We start from the raw sequence: 7285 nt of genomic DNA, 5'->3' as shown, positions 1-7285 counted from the left end.
ACACACTTCAGTGGAAGACTTTTGCTGATGCTAGCCTGGAAAGTCTAGGAGAACACAGGACAGATTGAATACAATAGAAATTTTGAGATTCAATTTGTAACATATAATTATTTCATATTTAAATGTATTATAAGTTTAAATTATCCACATCAGAGGACTTTAGGATTTCAAGTCTGTGTAATGGAATAGAAATTGTTACTCCCAGTTTGACAGGAAGGAAGAAAGATAATGAATATGTACTACAGAAGAAGATTAAAGAAAAGCACCAATTCTGTGACTGACCATTTTCAATATACTTACAATAAGTAAGTTCAACATTTTCATCAGGAAGGCTTTTTATAATGTCAAGTGGAAATGGGAATGCAAAATGATTGCAACTAGAAAAAAAAATAAAATAAAAATGGAAAGCTATATGCAGGCACATGGAGAAGTAGTTCACAAAATGCACGCTGCTTGTGGCAGAAAAGAAGATGCTGAACTCACAGTAGGATGCTTCCCAGATGCGGAGCTAATATTAATGGAGCATAAACATTAATAAGTCAAAATTAAAAGAGCCTTCTGAGTTTCTCAGCAGAAGCCCTTAGGCAGCTGCTCCTTGGGAAGTGTCTGTGGTGCAGAGCCATAAGCATGAGCTGCATACCTGCCCCCCTTTACTGGCTGCAAAGAAAGGGAAATCCCACCACAGCAGTCAGTGGCACAGCGATTCTCAAAGGCCTTCAGAAGGGCTCTTTGCCAACTGGTCCCATTAACCCCATCTCACACGGCGTCTAAAAAAAGGTAAATATATTACAGAAGTGCAGGCACTGTCACGCACCACTTTCTCGGAGTACTTTTACGCTGCAGTACACAAGGCGATGGTGGCACTGGAGCACACGGTGATGCTCAGCATGGGGCACATGAAGCACGCCAGCAGCTGACTGCACAGCGGTGTATGAGCCGGGACCTGCACCGACTGCGCTGCAGCCTTGGAGACCTGCCCAGCCTACCTTTAATCCAGCTATTTCGAGCAAAGTGCCTTCGGCAGCAGGTCAAGGCCGCTGGGTTCTCTGGTTAGTTCTCCATCCTTGGGGATTTTCAAGACCCAGCTGGACAAAGCCCTGAGCAACCTGATCAGAACTCGGAGCTGACCTTGCTCAAAGCAGGAGGTTGGACTGGAGACTTTCCAAAGTCCCCTCCAGACTGAATGGTGTTTATCATGTAGCTAGTCCATATCAAATCCATACTGCTTTAGATAAACCCTACCATCAGTGTTCAGGCTGAGATAAGGTAATCCAAAAATAAATAAAAAAAATAAAAATAAAAATAAAAATAAAAATAAAAATAAACAAATAAAATAAAAATAAAAATAAAAATAAACCAGCCTTCCCAGAAAAGACCATCCTACTTCATTGGCTATCTTTGATAGCTGTCTGAATATAAGCCAGCAGCGTCCTGGCTTGTATCAGGAATAGCTCAGCCAGCAGGAGCAGGGAGGTGATCGTCCCCCTGTACTCTGCTCTGGTGAGGCTGCACCTCGAGTACTGTGTTCAGCTTTGGGCCCCTCGCTACAAGAAGGACATCGAGGTTATGGTTGAGGATCTTAGGGATCTTTTCCAACCTAAGTGACTCTATGATCCTATAATTCTATGACTGCAGTCTTTCTCAATGCCAGTGGGGAAATTTTCTGTAGGTCCAACAGTATTCAGAAACTTAAACCTCCTTGAGCATAAACAAAACCTGGAAAGAGTTTTTAATGCAGATTCAAGTTTTCTGCCCCTCACTTCTATCAATGGAATGTTGTTTCAAGTCCCAGTGCCAACTCTGAATAAAACTTCCCAGTAGTTTCCAACTCCAGCTGTTGCTCTGTGGTTGTCCTGGATTGATGCTTCATGCAGGAAGTGCTTAGGGTCCACTTTTTGGGGAAAACGACAGCTATTGTGACAGAAGCCAGCACACAAAGCCACAAACCTGCCAAGAGCTGAGGAAGGAAAAAAGAAGTTTCCACTGACATCTGACCTTAGACATTCAAGAGGCTGGGTCTGGCAAGCTCAGCGTCTGCAAGTCTGTGAAGTAGCTGGAAGCAAACAGAGGGGAAAAGAAGAAAAAGCCACAGCAACAAGAAGAGGTCCTAGAGAAAGGACTGTTTGGGAGGATTTAGGCACAAACCTGTTTAAATCCTTCTTTTCTTTGATCCCTATTGCATTCAGTGAGATTAAGAAAAAAAATCTTAATGTATGTGCTTGTGGGTACATATCTAGCATCCCAGGGTAACTCCTCAAGTACCACATAGATGTATTCATCTGCCAGTGCACCGAAGCCGGGATCTGCCTCGACACACCGCCAGCCCACCTGAAATATATCACACACCCCCGCTGTGCTGAATCCGGGCACGGATGGGAGCACTACAACACCCAGCCATGCATCCCGGCTCTCGAGGCTCAGTCTCATATGTCTCATATGAACATACAGTTTTTCCCTGCCTCAGTAGTTTCCTATAATTTACTTTGAAAAAGAAAGATGGAAGAATAAGAGCCTACAGAAAGAGGAAAAAATGAAAAAAAAAAAAAGAGAGAAAAAAAAAAGAAGGAAAGAAAGAAAAAAGAGGAAAAAAAAGGGAAAAAGGACAGCCACAAGGTGCACACCGAGATGCCAGCGGGAAGCAGAGCAAGCTGCTGCTGGGGCTGCCGAGGAGCCAGCAGGAGGAGCCCTGCCACCGCTGATAGCGGCCCCGCAGCTCCCCGGCACATCGCACCCAGCTGAAAACAAATTTAAAAAATTACATTAAATTAAAGCCACGGCGTGAAAGTCCCGTTGCACACCGCAGGCTTTGCTCTTTTCCAAAGGGGTAAAAAGCCGTAGGAAGCCACAACGGAAAGCAGAAATTCCTTGGCCAGCCACGTTAAAGACGCTCCCTCACATGATGCTTGGGATTTTACCAGATCTGGGGGAAGAATGTGGAAGGGAGGCTGCCTGGAGTTCAGTTTCTTAGAGCCATTTCACTGGAAGGCACCACTGGGGGTTTCCCTCAAGCGATGCTTCACCACTGCTGGATGACGTTTTGATCGCTCCGAGTACCCACACCCTTCCCTGCCACTACAGAAAACCCTGCCAACATTCCTTGGGATTTAAATTAAAGTTTCTTGAGACATTTCTTTATTTTACTTTCTCTGTGTGAGCTACTCTGAATTTATGCCTTTTTTATCGCTTCTCTTCCCACTACTCCTCCTACCTGCCAGTGCTCCGATGCGTGCCGTAGTGAAAGGCATTAATTTCTCCAACGGCTGGTGAACTTCCCTGCTTGGAGTCACCTCTTAGCTGCAGGTGTTCACAGACCCAGAGGTAAATTACACATTGAAGGACGTGGGTATCCAAGAACAGTTTGGAGTTCATCCAGGCCCGGTGCCCTCAGGAGTCAGTACCAAACCTGGGTTTCATTTTCCGATTTGGATACGAACAGCGCAACATCATGATAAACACAAATGAGACGAGAGGGGGCTAACAGACCTCTGGATCCCCCAGCCAGTACTCCTACATCATGGTTATACACAGCTTTTATCAGGATTGTGCTCGTTCCAGACATAAGACATTTCATAATTTATGGCAAGCTCCTCTGGATCTACTGTTATTTTTCTGCAAATTTGCCTGTACTAGAAAAAGCATTGTGTATGACTATCCATCAAAACACACAAAATCCTTACGACACAAAGCCTCAAATAATGAGATAAATTAGAGCTTAGTGAGGAATCCTGTGAGCCTTATTTGTACATCACGTTTCAAAATCTAGTAAATTGCACCAGATTTTGGAAGCACTCAGCTTTTGCCAAAACTCCTTACCCATTGTATATTTTTCTGAGAAGTACAGTGCTAAACTGTGCTGTTACACTTCTGAAGCTCGTTTATTCATTTACCCAGTACAAAGTAGTGACATGACTCATTTATAATATATACAATTTTGTGGTGGAATGCTACAGTACTTTGCTTGTTAACATTGCAGAATTATCTCTAATCAAACATGTTTTTTCCTAACCCTGAAGACAGTTTGTTTACTCCCCTGTGACCCCACATAATGCAAGTACATCGTCTGCTCTTCATATTCTAGGTACGTAAATCCAAAGCAAATATTTTCACCTGAAGCACTTTGTTTTCCTCATGACAGTTTATACAATGATAACTTGCCCCATCTATCATCACTTCAAAGTGAATATTCTGAAATAACTTACCCTGAGTCATCCTCCAAAGCTTGGCAGAAAATACAGTTGATGGGGCTGTCAGTCACCATGTTCCCATTACATTCTCATACATTCCCCTCAGTCTTGCCAGTCCAATTTTGGCAGAGGAGAGGTGAATGTTTACCTGCTTGACAGTCTCAGCTGCAGCAAATAGTTATCTTCATCCTAACAGGTTTTGTCCCTGAAGTATGCCCTTTTTGCAATTTTCACCTGTACAGGTAGCACTTCCAGAGATCAATCCCACACAAGCCAGGGGCTGACAAAGAGCTCTGTCAGCCAAGTGTTTGTTTTTTCTGCTTCATACAAGTTTTCATTTCCATCTCAGCTTAATATTGATACGGGCACAGCCATGTTGGTTTCAGATCCATATAGCCAACCTCATTTAAAATATATGCCTTTCTTTCACCTACTGGAGCAGCACATCCAACAGTCCCCTAGCGCACTGGGCTGCGGCCATGCTCCAGGACAGCATCTAAGCAGGCAGCGGGAGGGAGCGCTTGGTTCAGAGCAAGGTGCTTTCATGGAAAGATGGAAAAAAGCTGAGTCCAGGAAGGTCAGATCTGATCAGGGCTGCCTGAGGATGGCAGCTGAAGAAAAAAAAAAAATAAAAACATTAAAGCTGAAGAAAAAAGATTGCCCAGGAGCAGACCAGCCAGCAAGGAGCATGAGCTCTGTGCAGTCAAGAGCCAGTAATGTGGACATCAAAAGGAGAAAGCGTTTGGGAACAGTGACAGACGTTGTGCCATGAGCAGGAGAGAGAAAGCACTGAAGAGCAAAGAGGGTGTGTGTCCATGATAAACTGATGGAGCTGGGTTTTGGTGAGCAAGTTCAATTTTGCTCTCATCTGCTTTGCTCAAGGTGCAGAGGGCATCTGTAACTTGGTGAGTTTCCCTTTATCAGCATTTCTCAACTTTTTTTTTTTTTAATATGTATATAAGTATATAATATATATAAAAATTTCAAATATCCATGGTACTACTTCACTAGTTAGCTGTACCTGATTAGGTTCATTTATTGTGGGGAGGGACATCTACACAAAAAGGGGACAAACAGAGGGACAAAAGCCCAACAGTACAATTCCAAAATGGCTGGGCAGCTGTTCTTAAAGTAGAATTTGGCAATTAAACAAGCAAAGCGTTAGCAGCTTTATAAAGGGATTTTTAACTAAACTGCAAACATCCACATGACCTTACCGCTGCTCACAGGCACAGCCTCCGGCAGGTTTCATCCATGGTGGACAGCAGGCGTGGACACGCAGGAACCACGTCCCGAGTAGTGTGTGCTGTTAGGAGTCATTTCTGCTTGCTGATTTCCCAGATCAGCAGTACCCTGCTCATCAGTGAGTACCCTGCTCACTGTGGTAAGCACTGCACAAGTCCTGTATCATCACTCCTGGGGGAAAAGTGATGCTCCACAATGAAATGCCAATGAAAATGACATTTTCAATAACATATAAAATGGCAATAAAAATGGCATCTCTTACACACATACAGTTGCCTTCTACCCCATTAAACAACTGTGTCTGATGCGGCCCAGATCTGTCATATTACTTGCAGGTGTTTCAAGAGTGATGAGCAATTATCTGTTTCATTCCAAGTCTTCAATACACTGTTTCTACTTCACTTTCCTGAGGTACCAGGAACCACAAAATCACTTGGCCAGCTCATCTGCTTTCCATACTCCCTCCCAACCTGAACAATTTTTGAACCTCATGTGAACTTCAACCACGTTTGACAAAGGTTCTTGAATTCCAAATAAGCTAATGCTGGTTAGACCTGAAGAGCTCCTTGACTAAGGATCCTCCTTAAGTCAAGCCAAATACAAATGCCACCTCGCTATGACTGATCATAGACCTCTTCTAAATACTTCAACAGTTGAGGCAACAGGCAGAACAGCCTCACACCAGCATGTTTTTGCCTAGAAAGCCGGTAATAGCTCACGGAGAAGTTTAATATATCATGATGTGCACAGTCACCACCTGTAAAATGGGTGTATGTGCAGAGTAAACTTCTGCACTGCTTTCTAACCCTACCTGGAAAGCTTCCCCGTGGACAGCTTGAAGATGTCCTTATTTGAACACTAAAAGAGTGTTTAGCCTCCGTGTCATTGCCTGATTTAGAAGACCACCCCACATACCTGACTGGAAGAAAGCACGCTGTAAGGAAACACACTAAAACTAAATGCTTCTTCATGGTGGGCACTCTGCTGGCTTTCTCTCAGCAACACTAAGAACACAAGTTTCTGGAAAGCCACCTGGAAACAAAGGGGAAAAAGCAGAGGAGGGATCTAAGGCACATACGCAAGAGAGAAAACCAGAGCATTCGGCAGCAGCTTTTCCAGCTGCTCAGGACCTGCTTCCCCACCTCCTTGCCTCAGTGCTGGGTCAGGTCATACAGTGTTCTGGGTGGCGTCGTAGTCGCTGCCAGACGTGGGAGGCATAACTCAGAGGAGAAACAGTGGAGAACACTGGAACGAGGAGCTTGGTGCTCCGTGGACAAAACCCCACTCCAAAATTTCCAAGCTCAGTTGTATCGTGCCTGTGGGTCGTGCAGTATTTTTAGCCCTGTTCACCCCTTTGCCTCAAACCTCTTCCAGTAGCCAAGGCTTTGAGCAGCTCTAAGCTCCTCCTCGTCCGTCGCTTCCCAGGCAAGTTTTCACACTCGTGCTCTTCACAGTGTACACAGCACATAGGACGTGCTGCTGCGCTGAAGGATCATGCCAGTACTTTGCCTATCAAGTTAAAGAGAAAAGTGCATTATTACTGCATTTGTCTCACCACAAAGCTCAGTTCTGTGCTGTAGCTCCCGGTTTCCTTCACCATTTCTCCCCACAGTGCACTTTTGCATGAGGCCACCTAGCTTACCTGCGTGCAAACCAGCTGATGGTTTCTTTTGATCTGGAGTTGAACACAAAGGACGACCATTGCTACACTGTGGTTCAACTGGCGTGTTGAACCTGCCTTTGATTTTTTTGGATTGCTGAGAAGAATCCTTCAGGCGCATGCTCAGACTAGCATCTTGGGTCAAGCCTGCCTATGCAGATGAATGGTCTTGCACACCCGTACAACTATTTAGGTA

Source organism: Anser anser (genome assembly GCF_964211835.1).
Source record: "Anser anser genome assembly, chromosome: 1".
NCBI lineage: Eukaryota > Metazoa > Chordata > Aves > Anseriformes > Anatidae > Anser > Anser anser.
The sequence above is the reverse complement of the archived record's forward strand: the minus strand, read 5'-3'. Positions refer to the sequence as shown.